This window comes from Chiloscyllium plagiosum, unplaced genomic scaffold (genome assembly GCF_037043375.1).
Source record: "Chiloscyllium plagiosum isolate Xiang-an unplaced genomic scaffold, Cpla_swu_hap1 HiC_scaffold_26, whole genome shotgun sequence".
NCBI lineage: Eukaryota > Metazoa > Chordata > Chondrichthyes > Orectolobiformes > Hemiscylliidae > Chiloscyllium > Chiloscyllium plagiosum.
The window spans coordinates 43,954,776-43,972,264 of NW_028270164.1; the positions used below are offsets into that span (position 1 = coordinate 43,954,776).

Consider the following 17,489-nt stretch of genomic DNA (forward strand, 5'->3'; position numbering starts at 1 on the left):
AAGTGGCACTAGTTTTACTGCTAATTTGGAAAGCTGGCAAGGATAAGATAGATAAAATTACTTCTTCCTTCAATTTTGTGATTCTGAAATGACTGCTTACCATGTAGCAGTTATCCTACCACATACCGATAACACCAAGATAATGAATAAATAGTAAATAAAAACCGAAAGAACTGCAGATGCTTATAAATCAGAAACAAAAAAAAACAAATTTCTGGAAAAGCTCAGGAAGGGTCACTCAACCCAAAACATTAACTCTGATTTCTCTCCATGGATGCTGCCAGTCCTGCTGCGTTTTTTTCCAGCAATTTTGTGAGTAAGAGAATAAATAAAAGCAGACCATTGCAGATGTTGGAAATATGAAACAAACACAGAAGATGTTGGAGAATCTCAGCAGGTCTGGTAGGATCTGTGAGGAGAGAAACAGTTAATGTCTCAAGTCCAAAATGACTTCAGAACTAATCAATAGTGTTGACTCAATCACTGCTCTATACATGTGCATGTAATGTGCAGTCAGGAAATGTGTAACCTTCAGTCCAACTAATGTGTGTTTCCACGTGCTTGGGACCTTTAGAAGGGGTGCTGGAGGATGAGTTGAAAAAAATGCCATACAGTGCAGTAAGGTACAGGTTTTAAAACCAGCAATCTTAGGCCTGATTCTGTGTCAGATTGGGTCAACTAGTTCAGCTGAGATCAGAGGTTACTCGGACCACTCAGACTGCAGGAAAGAAAAGATTGGTGCTTGAAGTTTGATGAATAATTTGGCCTGCCGCTATACCAATACTGCTTCTCGCCAAATAGGCAGATCAGATAGTCCACTCATTTAATAAGAATTAAAATTCAAGCATTGCAGCTTACAGTAATGTAGTGTCATAGAGTCATACAGCACGGAAACAGATCTTTTAGTCCAACCAGTCCATGCTGAACATAATCCAAAACTGAACTTGTCCCACCTGCCTGCTCCTGGCCCATATCCCTCCTTTCCTATTCATGTACTTATCCAAATGTCTTTTAAACAGTGGTGTAACACCTCCACCACTTCCTCAGGAAATTAATTCCACATGCAAACCACCCTCTGTGTAAAAGCTTGCCCCTCATGTCTTTTCTAAATCTCTCTCCGCTAACCTTAAACATGTGCTCCGTAGTCTTGAAATCCCCCATGCTGGAGAAAAGACAACTACCTACCAACTCTATTTATACCCCTCATTATTTTATAAACTTCTATAACATTGCCTCTCGGATAGCCCACATTCAGATATTGTACCTGTAGTCATTTTATTTTAATCCATAGACACTACTTAATTATTTTAAAAGATTTTCTCTCCTCTGGATTGCAGTTACCATCCAGGCCAGAACTGCCTGCTTAATTGGCACCACACCTACTCCCTCTGCCATTGACACTCAGTGTGTATCATGTACAAGATGCACTGCAGAAATTCAGCAAGGCACCTTAGACAGGACCTTCCAAGCCCATGACCACTTCGAGCTAGAAGAACAAGGCCAGCAGATATTTGGGAACCATGACTACCTGCAAGCTCCCTTCCAAGCTACCCATCTTCCTGACCTGGAAATATATTGCCATTCTCACAGTATTGCTGAATCAAAATCCTGGAACCCCCTAACAGCATTGAAGGTACGTCTACAGTACAATGTCTGCAACACACCATCTCCTTCTCAAGGGAACTGGTGATGGGCAATAAATTCTAGCCCAGCCAGCAATGCCCATATCCCATGAATGAATTAAAAAAACTTCAAAGATCAGAAACCTAACCTGGTTCATAATGGCATTTACCATCTACAGCATATACAGCCATAACTCACCAATGGCTCCTTTGACAGAACTTTCCAAACCCATGACCTTTACCACCGAGAAGGACAAGGGCAACTGATGCCTGGGACACAACCACTACAATTTCCCCTCAAAATCACACATTTTTCACTGTTGTTTGCTCAAAACCTTGGAAGTGCAATCCTTAGAGCAAGGTTGGTGTACCTACACCCCAAGGACTGCAGCATTTTAAGAAGGCACTTCATTGTCACATTCTGAAGGACAATTAGGAATGGGTGATAAATCCTGGCTTGTAAACATGTAAAAAGATCTGCTCACTTCCAGTTTAATAGACTGGAGTGATGTGATAGGTGACTCACCTGGTCAGAAAAGGGTGTGGGGTTGTGGACTTCTATTTAAATGGGCAAATCGGTCAGTGGTCTCAAACCTTTATAGTTTTACTGTTGTGGGTTATGTTCTCTTGGCTTCAGAACTGTGACAGCTGAAAGGAGGTGACAAAGTTTGGATCCAACTGTTAAAATCCTTTCCAGCCCAGCTTATTGGCCAAACATAACAGGAGTTTCCCTCCTGACCCCCCCAACTCCAGACACCCAAGTTAACCTGCCATCCTCTCTGTGATTGGCTAACATCACTCCACCAGGAGCATCTTCTTTTCATCACAATGTCCTCCCCATACTCTATTCTCCCAATAATTTACACAATAATATCCCTGCCCCATTAGATTAGAATACTTCCCTTCTCCCATATTGACATTGTGCACCCAGATACTTATTATTTAACTCATCCCAGCTGCCATTTTGATCTCTCAGCCATCCATTCCTCTCTCCTACACACCATGACCTTCAGGATATCTCATGGGCCTCACCAGGGCATCCATCAGCAACTGAAGGTTTGTCAAGGATGTGTGGGGGGGTTCAGTTTGTCTCTTCCACAGCTACGTTTGTGTCCTGGAGATGGTCATTTTTGGAACACTTGAATTTTTCACAACCAATAGGAAGCAGTGGGACTGACTTGCTTCATTAACACTTGAAACAGAAATTAAATTTACTTTGTTGTATTTTATTTATACGGATAAATTAAGTTTGTGGTTGTGCCTGAAATAACTCTACAGAAGTTGGTATCCCATCGCCAAGTCATCCTAATTTAATGTGGAGAGTCTCTCAAAGTGAATACAATCTCTGACACTCCTGTTTTTAATCTGTCAGCCCGGGCTCCCTGATTGGACCAGATTAACAGCCCCAGTCAGGGAACTCATATTCTGTGAGGTTCACCTGGTTGACCCTGTTACAATCACTACAAACCCTTTAAGAACAGCACCTGTTAGTTTTAATTGGTGAAGTAACCAATTATCAATCATCATTAACAAATGAAAGAGGCAATCTCACACAAACTGTTCAGTGAACATGACCCTGATCATGCATCTGCTGAAAATCACAATTTACACCTCATACTCAGCTTCACCTTGTCTTCATGTATTTAATATTACTGCAAGCTTGATCTTACAGCTTACACACCATTAGCTATTCAACCCTGCCATTTCACCCTCACAGAATAAACCAAATTCACTGACACACTCTCACTTGCAGGAGGCAGCAGCATATTCTGTCCTTTACCCTTGCACGTTTTGATCACACTGCCATTAAATCTCTTCTGGAAACGTTTTTGTTTCATTATTTGTCCCAATACCACTCCCTCTGACCCAGCATCTCCAACACTTCCGCAGTTAATCTGTCTTATCTTCCAACCCATCACAGACCTTCCCTGCTTTTCTTTTCCCATCCTCTCCCATTTCACTTTCTAACAAACCCAAATTCTGAGGAGAGGTTATTGACCTGAACTGTTAACCCTGTTCCCTCTCCACAGATGTTGCCTGACTACCTGAATATTTCCAGTATTTTGTCTTGAGTTCAAAGTTCTTCAATGCCTCTCATTCTATTCCCTCTGGATTTAAGACTTAGTTGTGCGAATCATCCAACACCTCTGCAAACAGTAACAGCTAGGAGGAATCAATCAGCAACTAACTTGAAAGTGAATGAAGAGCCCTTTAAATAGGTGGGGATGGGGAAATCCTTTATGGTCGCCTGTACATAGTAAACGGTAGGGTGATAGCTAGATTGTTGAGTTCCAGAATAGCATTACTGGCATAAAAGTCTGTGTTGCTGTTGATTAATATTGCAATGTGATGTTTCATGCATGTACTTGTGCTGTTGCTCTGCCTAAGGTGGTACCTGGCACTTCCTGCAACAATATTGCGCACATGTGCCACAGAAGCCATTTTGGAACTCGATTATAGGCAGAAAATCATAGGTTTGCAGTATGTTTTTTAAAAATTAACTGTCCCAGAGAACAAGGATTCATTGAAGCTTTATCAAAATAAAGGAAAATGTTGCTGTCTCAATTTCCAGTTACTAAGAGAAAAAAAATTCTCAAGATGAAAGAATGTACATGCTACTCTTTCTCACTGGCCCTAATGATCTCTTTTGGTGATTAAGATCCCATTCCATACTCAAACTCATTAATCCAGAGTTTGTTGGTGGAAGTTGTCCTTACAAAGGACAGTTAGTGAGTCTAACATTGTGGCAAATAACAATTGATTTTTCAGTTTGTCATGTAGCTGATCCTCCAATGTCCTCAAAAGGAACAGGCTGTAAGTTGTAGTTTTATACAGGTTTATAGATTTCAAAAGCTCAGAGTGGATTCAGTTTATACTGTTTGTATTGATTCTGTATTGCAAGACCTTTGACCTATGTTAATGGTGCTACATAAATGCACATTATGTCATCCAACAGGTGTGGAGAAACCGGAAACAAAGTCTAAATCTTGGATTTTATCATATCTGGCCACTCCAAACACCCTTGGAAAATTCATTGATCCTTTTCTAAGATAGAGGAGTGAGACAAAATGTGCCTGTTTGGGTTTCTGACTAAAACTGTGAGATAATGTTTGTGGCAGTTCCAGACTTTTTACATCAGTGACAAGCACCACTCAGAAAACAGACCACATGTTACAATGCTGTAGTGGTAACATTACTTTTCCTCAATTGGCAGCCATTGCTCCCCACATTCAGGGGCAGGATGCCAACAATGTTGCTGACCTATGTTCATTGCATCATATTTAGTATAAAATACAAATGAACCTTTCTTATCAGTTGGGTTTCAATAGAAGTTCATGTCATGGAAGCAAAGTCCACAGGTATCATGAGCTGTGTGTCTCTGCAAACAGCAATTTACAGGACACAAGGCAGGGGGCTGTATTTGCACCTCCTGCCTTTACCCAGGTCATGTGAAGTACTTGGGATGGCCTGAGATTACCTAGTTCTGCACATTACTGCAATTGTTAACACAAGGATCTTGACACACACATCCGAAATACAGTTGCAGTCACTTAGCATATGAGAATAATAAATTGGAATTGCGCATTTTGATAAGAAGCTTTATCCAGCTTAATTTGTTGAATGTTTAAATAATACTTAAGCATTTTCAAAAAAAACTATTAGGTTGATTGCAAAGTGTGGGAAGGGATAACTTCAAGTAGGATAAGAAAGAAAGCTACAAATTCTTAAAATATGAAACCAAAGAAGGAAATGCTGAGATTGTGCAGTGATCCTTAACTCTCTTAATGTAGCAGGACTGATCGATTAAAGTGGTTAAGAGAGCAGAAGGAATGCTTGCCTTTAATAGCCAAGGCATAGAATTGAAGAACAGAGGGGCGGGGGGGGGGGGGGGGGGGGGGTGTTTGCCGGAACTGTACAAAAGCTTGGTAAGGCCACAGTTAGAGTATTGTATGCAGTTCTCAAATCCACATTATCGGAGGAATTGATTGCACTGGAGTGGGTACAGAGGCAAATTACCAGGAAGTTGCTTAGTCTGGAGAGCTTTAGCTGTGAAGAGATATTGGATAGACTGATGTTGTTTTTCTTGCAGCAGAGGAGACTGGGGGTGGGTGGGTAGGGGCATGATCAAGTTACATAAAATTATGAAGGACAGAGACAGGGTAGAAGGGAAGTAACATTTCTCCTCGGTGGCAGGATCAACAACCAGGGGATAGGGATTAAAATTAGGGGACAGGAGGTTTAAAAGGGATGTGAATAAAAATCCTTTCATCCTGAGGGTGCTGGGAATTTGGAACTCGCTGCCTGCAAGGATGGTAGAGGCAGAAACCCTCATAACATTAAAGAAGTATTTAGATGTACACTTGCAATGCCAGGACCTGCAAGGCTATGGACCAAGTGCTGGAAAATGTGATTTGAATAGTTAGGTGGATGCTTTCGACGGGCACAGACAAAGTGGGCTGAAGGGCCTTTGTGGAGTAGATCTCTATGACTTTACAAGGAGATGCTTCTGATTTGCTAGATCAAACTTAATATGCATGGAGACAACTGATGCAGCCATTCAAAAGCCACAAAATGTTTAATATTCTTTCATGACAAAGCTATTATGTAAAAGCCTCCAGCATATCCTCAGACTGTGACCCCTGGTTCAGAACTCCCCAGTCATTGAGAACATCCTTCCTTTGTTTACCCTGTCTTGTCCTATTAGAATTTTATAGATTTTTATAAGATCCCCTGTTATTCTTCTAACTCCAGTAAGTATAGTTTCATGTCAATTGAATCAATCGTTGTTGCTCTCCATTGTCCGCAGGAGGTGCAAGACTTGCGCCCACACCTCCCCCCTCACCTCCCTCCAAGGCCCCAAAGGAAACTTCCATATCCGCCACAGATTCACCTGCACCTCCACACATATCATCTATTGCATCCTCTGCACCCGATGTGGCCTCCTCTATATTGGGGAGACAGGCCGGCTACTTGCGGAGCGTTTCAGAGAACACCTCTGGGACACCCGGACCAACCAACCCAACCACCCTGTAGCTCAACATTTCAATTCCCCCTCCCACTCCACCAAGGATATGCAGGTCTTTGGACTCCTCCATCGTCAGACCACAACAAAACGACGGTTGGAGGAAGAACGCCTCATCTTCCGGCTAGGAACCCTCCAACCACAAGGGATGAACTCGGATTTCACCAGTTTCCTCATTTCCCCTCCCCCCACCCTGTCTCAGTCAAATCCATCAAATTCAGCACCGCCTTCCTAACCTGAGATCTTCTTCCCGACCTCTCCGCCCCCACCCCAGTCTGACCTATCACCCTCACCTTGACCTCTTTCCACCTATCACATTTCTGACGCCCCTCTCCCAAGTCCCTCCTCCCTACCTTTTATCTTAGCCTGCTGGACAAACTTTCCCCATTCCTGAAGAAGGGCTTATGCCCGAAACGTCGATTCTCCTGTTCCCTGGATGCTGCCTGACCTGCTGCGCTTTTCCAGCAACACATTTCCAGCTCTCCATTGTCAGAACATCCTTCCAAAGTAGAGACCAAAACTCCACATAATGCACTGAATTTGGTCTTACCAAAGCCCTGTACAATTTAGCAAGAAATTCCTCTTCCTGTACTACTGCCCTCTTGCTATGAAGGCCAATGGATCATTTGTCTTCTTCACTGTCTGCTGCATCTGCATGCTTACTTCTGCAGCTGGTGTACATAGACACTCAGCTCTTGATGCACCTTCCGCTTTCCAAATCTGTTGCCATTCAGATAATAATCTGCCTTACTGTTTTTGTTACCAACCTAGATAACGTCACATTCATTTATATTGTACTACATCTGCCATGCATTTACCCACTCACTGAACTTGTTCAAATCACACTGAAGTATTTCTGCATCCTCCTCATGGTTCACCTTCCCACCCAGCTTTATGTCATCTGCAAACTTGGAGTTATTACATTTACTTCCTTCATCTATATTATTAATATGTATTCAAAACAGTTGGGGTCCAAACACTAACCTCTGTAGTGTCCCACTAGTCACTGGCTGCCACTTGGATAAAGATCCATTTGTTCTTAAGCTTTGTTACCTGTGTGCACCCTCAACGTCTCTGAAATAAGCTAGTTTAAACTAGTATGGCAGAATGTTGGGAACCAAAGCAGTAGGTCAGCATTTGGCAAAATTGCAGAGGAGGTAAAGGTTAAGTCAAGAAAGCCTAATGGAAAGAACAGGCAGGGACAGATTAATAAACATGACAGAACTGGCACTTTGTAGCCTATGTATGTTAATGCAAGGATTATAACAGGTAAGGCAGATGAGCCTAACGTCTGGATTAGTAAGTGGAACTACGATGTGTGGCTATTACAGAAACTTGGTTGAGAGAAAGGCAGGACTGGCAGTTCAACATTCTAGGGTTTAGATGTTTCAGACGTGATAGAGAGGAATGTAAAAGGGGTGGGGGAGTGGCATTACTTACTGAGGAGAATGTCACAGCTGCATGAAGAGAGGACATCTTGGAGGGCTCATCCATTGAGGCCATATGGGTAAAACTCAGGAACAAGAAAGGTGCAAACACTATGATATAGTTATACTATAGGCCTCCTGAGAGATAACAGGAGATACAGGAAGAGATATGTAGGCAGAACATGGAAAGATGTCAAAACTACAGGTTTGATGTAGTGCGCAATTTTATCTTCCCCAATATTGACTGGGATGTCCTCAGTGTCAGGGGCTTAGATAGGGCAGAATTTGTTAGATGCATCCAGGAGGGTTTCTTGAAACAATATGTTGATAGCCCAACTCGGGAAGCAGCCGTATGAGATCTTGTATTAGGGAATGAGCCTAACCAGATGAGCGAAGTTTCAGTAGAGGATCATTTTGGAACAGTGATCGTAATTCTGAAAGTTTTAAGACAGTTATGAATAAGGATATGACTGGTCCTTGGTGAAATTGCCAAATTGAGGGAACGCTAACTAGATTGGGGATACAAAGTTAAAAATCACACAACACCAGGTTACAGTCCAACAGGTTTAATTGGAAGCACACTAGCTTTCGGAGCGTCGCTCCTTCATCAGGTGGTAGTGGAGGGCTCAATCCTAACACACAGAATTTATAGCAAAAATTTACAGTGTGATGTAACTGAAATTATACATTGAAAAATTGCTTGCCTGTTAAGCCTTTCATCTGTTAGAATACCATGATAGTTTCACTTCTTTCATGTGAAAATCACAAAACCTTTTTTTAAAACGTTGCATTCTCAGGTTAGCTGTTAACAATGGTGATAGCTGGACAATATGTTGAAGGTGTTGGCCCCCTGTGTTCTCTGTCTATGCCATGATGTTTAGATTGATTCTAATCTAAAAAGTGAGATAACAGTTTTACATGAATGCATGCAGTTTTTGAGCAAAATACAATGTAACCCTGCAAGTACAAATTCACCCCCAAAAATATATGTGTGCGTGTGGGTCTTTGTCTGTCTGTGTGTGTGTGTCTGTCTGGGTTGGGGGTTGTGAGTGTGAGAAAGCGTATGTGTGTGTGTAGTGAGTGTAGAGTGTCTTAAGTCTGTGAGGAGGTGCATGTGTGAGTGTGGGAGTGTGTGTGTCTGTAAGGGTGTGTGTGCGCGTCTGTGTATATGTGTGTCCATGTGTATGTGTGTATAAGAGTGCCTGTGTGTGTGTGAGAGTGTGTGTTTGTAGGAGTATGTGTGTGTGTGTATAGTGCAATGGTGGTCACCTGTAATGTGACATGAACATCATGGCATAGACAGAGAACACAGGGGGCTAACACTTTCAACATATTGTCTAGCTATCACCATTGTTAATAGCTAACCTGAGAATGCAACTTTTTAAAAAAAGGTTTTGTGATTTACACATGAAAGAAGTGAAACTATCATGGTATTCTAACAGATGAAAGGCTTAACAGACAATCAATTTTTCAATGTATAATTTCAGTTACATCACACTGTAAATTTTTGCTATAAATTCTGTGTGTTAGGATTGAGCCCTCCACTACCACCTGATGAAGGAGTGACGCTCTGAAAGCTAGTGTGCTTCCAATTAAACCTGTTGGACTATAACCTGGTGTTGTGTGATTTTTAACTTTGTACACCCCAGTCCAACACCGGCATCACCAGATTGGGGATGGCTGTTTGAGGGTATGACATGTCTGACATGTGACAGTCTTTTGGCCAGTTGATCAAAGTTCAGGACCAGCAAGTTTTGTGAGTGAATGGTAAGGATTCAGGAATCCCAGATGTTAAGAGATATTGAAAGTTTAGTGAAAAAGTGAAAACAAACATTCTGTGTGGTTTAAGAAACTGAAATCACACATGGCCTTTGAGGAATACAAAGTAAGCAGAAAAGAATATACATGGAATTAAGACGGCTAGAAGTGGTCACGAAATGTTCTTGGCAAATATGATTGAGGAGAGTCCCAAGGCATTGTACACGTGTATTAGGACCAAGAGGATAACTCAGGAAAGGTCCACTCAAGGACAAAGGAAGGAATTTATGCATTGAGCCAGAGGAAGAGGTGAGTACTTTCCATCGGTATTCACCATGGAGAAGGATGTGGATGATGGAAAGATTAGGGATTGCTATGTTGATATTCTAGGGCATGTCAATGTTAAGAAGGAGGAGCTGTTGGATGTCTTGAAAAACATTAAGGTAGGTAAGTCCCCAGGGATATGATTTATCCCAGGATACTGAGGAAGGCAAGAGAGGAGAATGCTGGGTATGAAAGAAATCTTTGTATACTATTTCGCTTCAGGTGACATCCCAGAAGACTGGAAAATAGCCATTGTTATTCCAAAGACAGAGGGTAATTGTGGAGGGTATTTTTCTGACTAGAGATCTATGACCAGTGGTGTTTCTTAAGGATCAGTGCTATAACCTCTGGTATTTTTAAGAGATATAAATTATTTGGCTGAAAGTGTGAGTGGTCTGATAAGTATTTTTGCAGACGACACCAAAATTGGTGGAGTTGTGGGTAGTGACAAAGGTTGTCAAAAGATACAGCAGGATATTGATCAGTTGGAAAGTTGGGCAGAGAAATGGCAGATGAAGTTTAATTGGGTAAGTGTGAAGTGATGCATTTTGAGATGTCAATTGTGTGATGAAATTATAGAGTAGATGCTAGGACCCTTAAGAGCATTCGTATACAGAGGGATCTTTGGCTGCAAATCCACAGCTCCCTGAAAGTTGCAACAGAAGTGCAACTTGCCTTTATGTTGATCGGGGCATTGACTATAAGCGCTAGCAAGTCATTCTGCAGCTGTATTGGAATGGTTGCAAAAGAGATTTACCAGGATTTGCCTGGATTGAAGTGTATTAGCTATAAGGAGGGGTTGACAAACTTGGATTATTTTTGCTAGAGTGTTGGAGACTGAACCTGATAGAAGTATATAAAATTTTGAGAGACGAGAGGGTGGATAGTTGAGTCTTTTTTCCAGGGTGGAAATGTCAACTACAAGGGGCCATAGGTTTAAGGTGAGAGGGAAAAGTTTAAAGGAGATGCAGTTTGCACATTCTCCCTGTGTCTACATGGGTTTTCGCTGGGTGCTGCAGTTTCCTCCTACAATCCAAAAATGTGTAGGTTAGGTGGATTGGGCCATACTACGTTGCCCCATAGTGTCCAGGGATGTGCAGGCTAGGTGGATTAGCCATGGGAAACATCGGGTTACGGGGATAGGGTTTGGGGGGGCTGTTGGGCTTGGGTAGGATGCTCTTCGGAGGGTTGGTGCAGACTCGATGGGCCAAATGGCCTCTTTCCTCACTGTAGGGATTCTTGAGATTATGATGTGTGAGGCCAGTTTTTTACGCAGAGAGCGGGAGTTGCTTGGAATGTGCTGCCAGGCGACTTGATAGCAGCAGATTTGATAGCAATGTTTAAGAGGCATTTAAAAAGCCAAATTAACAGGCAGGAAATAGAGGGATATGGACCACATGCGGACAGATAGGATTAGTTTAGAATGGCATCATGGATGGTGCAAACATAGTGGGCTGAAGGGCCCGTTTCTGTGCTGTATTGTTCTGTGTTCAATGAACTAAAACCAAAATATTAAGATGCAGGAAATCTCAACTGCCAGTAAACATCCAGCAGGCAAGAAGCCAGGAGAGAGAAACAGGGTTACCTCAGGAATGAAGGCAGGGCTGAGAATTTCAGACAATTGTGAATCTTATCAAGATTTAATGTGGTAGAACTACATACAAACTCTATTAACAGTTTGGATGAAGGAACCAAATATATGATTGGTAAATTTGCTGATAGCTTAACAATAGATACAAAGTTAAGTTGTAAGGTCAGGTAAATGATTGGGCAAACATTTGGCAGATAGAGTATAATGTAGGAACATATGAACTTGTATAAAGTACTGTTTCGGAAACGATCAATGCTAAATACTGCATTAAGCTCCATTCAATATGATGAGATCATAAGGATTTGGGTGAGAAGGCAGATCATTTTAGGATCATGAAAGAAACAGTCCTGTTATATCTCCAAGTATTGTAAATAACAATGTCTTTCTAAAGTAACTTGTACATGCTTGTATCATGCAATAACCTAAATGATTTTTAAGGCAAGAGCCTCTTCTCATTAGACTACCAAATAGTTTTCCCTTATTAACTAGATCCAGGTCTGGCAGTAATCTAGGCTGAAAATGTGTTGCTGGAAAAGCGCAGCAGGTCAGGCAGCATCCAAGGAACAGGAGATTTGACATTTCGAGCATAAGCCCTTCTTCAGGAATGAGGAAAGTGTGTCCAGCAGGCTAAGATAAAAGGTAGGGAGGAGGGACTTGGGGGAGGGGCATTGGAATTGCGATAGGTGGAGGGAGGTCAAGGTGAGGGTGATAGGCCGGAGTGGGGTGGGGGCGGAGAGGTCAGGAAGAAGATTGCAGGTTAGGAAGGCGGTGCTGAGTTCGAGGGATTTGACTGAGACAAGGTGGGAGGAGGGGAAATGAGGAAACTGGAGAAATCTGAGTTCATCCCTTGTGGTTGGAGGGTTCCCAGGCAGAAGATGAGACGCTCTTCCTCCAACCGTCGTGTTGCCATGGTCTGGCGATGGAGGAGTCCAAGGACCTGCATGTCCTTGGTGGAGTGGGAGGGGGAGTTAAAGTGTTGGGCTACGGGGTGGTTGGGTTGGTTGGTCCGGGTTCCCAGAGGTGTTCTCTGAAACGTTCTGCAAGTAGGCGGCCTGTCTCCCCAATATAGAGGAGGCCACATCGGGTGCAGCGGATGCAATAGATGATCTGTGTGTGGAGGTGCAGGTGAATTTGTGGCGGATATGGAAGTGTTCCTTGGGGCCTTGGAGGAAAGTAAGGGGGGAGGTGTGGGCGCAAGTTTTGCATTTCTTGCGGTTGCAGGGGAAGGTGCCGGGAGTGGAGGTTGGGTTGGTGGGGAGTGTGGACCTGACGAGGGAGTCACGGAGGGAGTGGTCTTTTCGGAACGCTGATAGGGGAGGGGAGGGAAATATATCCCTGGTGGTGGGGTCCGTTTGGAGGTGGTGGAAATGACGGCGGATGATACGTTGTACATGGAGGTTGGTGGGGTGGTAGGTGAGGACCAGTGGGGTTCTGTTCTGGTGGCGGTTGGAGGGGCGGAGCTCAAGGGTGGAGGAGCGGGAAGTGGCAGTAATCTACCCAGTTATATTTTGTGCATCAGGCATGATCATTCTACAATATGTTGATAGCGGTTGTATCCTCAAAAACAGTGCTGTCACCTATAGCTGTTTACAATGTACAAGTCAACAGACATTTTAATATAATTCTGCTTTTGGGTATCAAGGATGGAGCAGAGTGCTTGTATTCCTTAGAGTTAGTAAGACAAACTAAGATCTGTACAATATTGCCAATGGGAAGTAACCAACATATATTTCTGCATCAAGGTCAAAACCCTTAAAGAAACTGAGAATTGATGTGATTTTAGCCACCAGTAGGACATTTTACCCAGTGTGGCAGTGCTTAAGTTAGCTTTTATAACATAAAAAACTAGGCCATGATATTATAAACTCCAACAAACATTATATTATTTGGCTATGTATAAAAATATTATGTGTATACAGGTGTATCAGTGTCTGAGATAACTTTAAGTTATTAGTTACAATGAACAGCATACTTCAAATGAATTGAGTTAAGATGCTGTCTGAGAATTTTATATTCTCAAGTTACATGCTGTGATACTGTGATGATATTATGAGCATTTCACTTAGAAGTATATTGACATCCTGATTGTAAGACATAGCAAAGCAAAAACATCAACCTACTTTTTTTCAGCATGGTTTTAAAAAGGGAGAAATGTCCTGTGATATTTCATGAAACATCTTGCATTGACATTTTGTAGCATTTCATCTGATAAGATCACCATTTCAAGATTTCAAATATCCTATACTTGCATATTTGATTATTGGCAAAATGCAATACAGAAGTATTTTCACAAAAAAGACAACCTTACAATTAGGAATGTATAATGATCTGTACTTTTCTGGATTTTTATAGCTCATGTCTTTTCAGTGATCTCCATTAGTATGCCACTCACCTATTACAACTGGCCATCTTCAACCATATGTTGGATATAACCTTTAACTATGATAAATCCATGTCCCACTTAATTATGTCTCAGAGATCTAGATTTAGTGTTTTTTGTGAGGGAAGATTTTTGCAAATGTTACCTTTGTTCATTTTCTGTGGTGTTATAAATGCCAGTTCATGTTATTGGTTCCCTTTAGGTCTGTCAGGAGTGCATTATCATTACATAGTCAACTCCACTCTAACAATATAATAATATATTTAGGTTGTCTGCCAGTAAAGTCCAGAGATCAGTCCTAAAAATGTTTGCAGTGAGTAAATTTGCAAAGTATTTGCTTATATGTTTGGAACATTGATGTACACAAACCTCACCTGCCTCTCGAAACAATGCAACAGATGTCTGATAATGTCCATATTTACAACTTCTGTAGGCTTTCTTTGTACTCTGCCCTTTATCTCTGCTTCACAGTGACATGGGAAGGGCTTACTTTGTGGCACCGAGGTAATTTGCATTAATTACTCAACATATCTCATCATTTAATGTCAAGCAGCAGAGAGAAAAAAAGAACTTGCATTTTTGTGCTCATGAACTAACGTATTTTACAATTAACGAAATACTCTTGAATTATCTTTGCTGCTACAATCTCAAATGTGGCAGCCAATTTGTGTGCAAAAAATTTGCAAAGGCAGCAGTGTTGTAACATCCAGATTTTTGTTTGTGATTTTGGTTGAGGGGTGAATGCTTGATTCCAACTTTTTACCCCTTCAGGCTTCATATCTCAAATTAACCCTCTGACCCCACCTCCACACCCTGCAAGGTCTCCGAACAACCACAGACACACCCAGATCTTCACAATCCTTTGATTCCCACCCCAAATCACAAAACTCCAAGTATCCTCACACTCAACCTTGTGCTATTCCCCCAGGATTGACAGCTAATTGACTTTCTCCCCCACTCATAACAGTAGAAGCAGCCTCAACTCCACTCTCTGCTGTGCCAATAATGCTTGTTTGATCATTTTTAAATTGACTTGTGAGATGTTGGTGTTGCTGACTGGCCAATGTTTATTGCCCATCCCTAGATGCTGTTGAGAAGGTGGTAGTGAGCTGTCTTCTTGAACTGCTGCAGGAAATTTACTATAGGTAGATCCGCAATGTTGTTAGGGAAGCAGTTCCATGATTTTGATCCAGTGATAGCTAAGGAATGCAGATGTATTTCCAAGTCAGAATGGCGAGTGGCTTGTAAGGGAACTTGGAGGTAGTGGTCCCATATATCTGTTGCATTTGTCCTTGTTGAGGGAGTGTATGTTTGTGGATGTAGTGCCAATCAAGCAGGCTGTTTTATCTTGGATGGTGTTAAGCTTCTTGAATATTACTGGAACTGCACGCATCCAGGCAAGTGGAGAGTAGCCTATCACACTCCTGACTTGTACCTTGTAGATGATAGACAGACTTTGGGAATCAGACGGTGAGTTCCTCACTGCAGTATTCTTAGGTCTAACCTGCTTTTGTAACCACTGTGTCTATGTGGCAAGGCAAGTTGAGTTTCTGGCCAATGGTAACTACCAGTATGTTGATAATGGGGGATTCAGTGATGGTAACACAATTGAATTTCAAAGAGCAGTGGTTAGATTGTCTCTTATTGTATATGGTCTTTGTTTGGCATTTGTGTGGTATGAATGTTACTTGTCATTTATCAGCCCAAGCTTGGATATCGTCCAGATCTTCTAATTCAGGAGTACTTGTTGCATTTGAATTTGGACTGCTTCAGTATCTGAAGGATTGCAAATGGTGCTGAAATTGTGCAGTCATCAGTGAACATTTCCACTTCTGCTATTATGATGAAGGGAAGTCATTGATGAAGCAGCTGAAGATGGTAGGGCCTTGTACACTATCGTGAGGAACTCTTGCAGAGATATCTGGGAGCTGAAATGATTGACCTCCAACAACCACAACTATCCTACTATGTGCCAGGTATGATTCTAAACAGTGGAGATTTTCTTCACTAATTCCAGTTGATTCCAGTTTTGCTAGGGCTTCTTGGCACCATACTCAGTTGAATGCAGCTTTGAAGTCAAGGACTGTCACTCACACATCACCTCTGAAATTCAGTTCTTTTGCCAATATTTAAACCAGGGCTGGAAAGAGGTGAGAAGTTGGTGGAACCCAAACTGGACATCCCTGAGCAGGTTATTACTGAGCAGGTGCTGCTTGAAATGATTGTTGTGGAATTAGTGAAGAAAATCTCCACTGTTTAGAATCATACCTGGCACATAGTAGGATAGTTGTGGTTGTTGGAGGTCAATCATTTCAGCTCCCAGATATCTCTGCAAGAGTTCCTCACGATAGTGTACAAGGCCCTACCGTCTTCAGCTGCTTCATCAATGACTTCCCTTCATCATAATAGCAGAAGTGGAAATGTTCACTGATGACTGCACAATTTCAGCACCATTTGCAATCCTTCAGATACTGAAGCAGTCCAAATTCAAATGCAACAAGTACTCCTGAATTAGAAGATCTGGACGATATCCAAGCTTGGGCTGATAAATGACAAGTAACATTCATACCACACAAATGCCAAACAAAGACCATATACAATAAGAGACAATCTAACCACTGCTCTTTGAAATTCAATTGTGTTACCAACACCTTCCATCACTTTACTGATGATTGCGTGTAGAATGCTGGGGTAATAATTGCCTTATTTGGATTTGTCCTGCTTTTTGTGTATAGGACATACCTGTGCAATTTTCCACATTGTTGGGTAGATGCCAGTAATGTAATTGTACCAGAAGAGCTTGGTGAGGGGAGTGGCAAGTTCTGGAACACAAGTCTTCAGTTCTGTTGCCAGAGTATTGTCAGGATCCATAGCCTTTGCAGTTTTAAGTCCCTGCAACCATTTCTTAATATCACGTGGAGTGAATTGAATTCACTAAAGATTGGGGACCACTGGGAGAGGCTGAGATGGATCATCCACTCAGTCCTTGCGGCTAAAAATTGGTGTGAATGTTTCGGCTTTTTCTTTTGCACTGTTGTGTGCATCTTTTCCATCATTTAGAATGGCAGCATTTGTGGATCCTGCTCCTTTGGTGAGTTGTTCAATTGTTCACCATAATTTGCTTCTAGATTAGACAAGATTGCGGGTTTAGATCTGATCCTTTGATTGTGGAATTGCTTAGCTCAATCTATCACGTGCTGCTTATGTTGTTTGGCTATAAGGAGATCCACAACTTGAACTTGTTTGGAATCTCAGTCTGGAATACATTAACTAGGTCAAGGGGAGATGGCTTCATAACGATAAATTCTAATAAAGTGCTGAGGGCCAAGTCTTAAAATCCACCATGGCGGATGATGAAATTTGT

At 42.0% G+C, this 17,489-nt stretch overlaps 1 long non-coding RNA gene across 1 annotated transcript in view; it reads left to right on the plus strand.

The window, feature by feature from the left end:
* Nucleotides 1-17,489, plus strand: part of LOC148145141 (uncharacterized) — a 42,121-nt gene that overhangs the window by 645 nt on the left and 23,987 nt on the right. The window contains exon 2 of the long non-coding RNA XR_015750951.1: nucleotides 1,338-1,633. This is a non-coding gene — a long non-coding RNA (uncharacterized LOC148145141). The remainder of the gene's footprint in view (nucleotides 1-1,337; nucleotides 1,634-17,489) is intronic.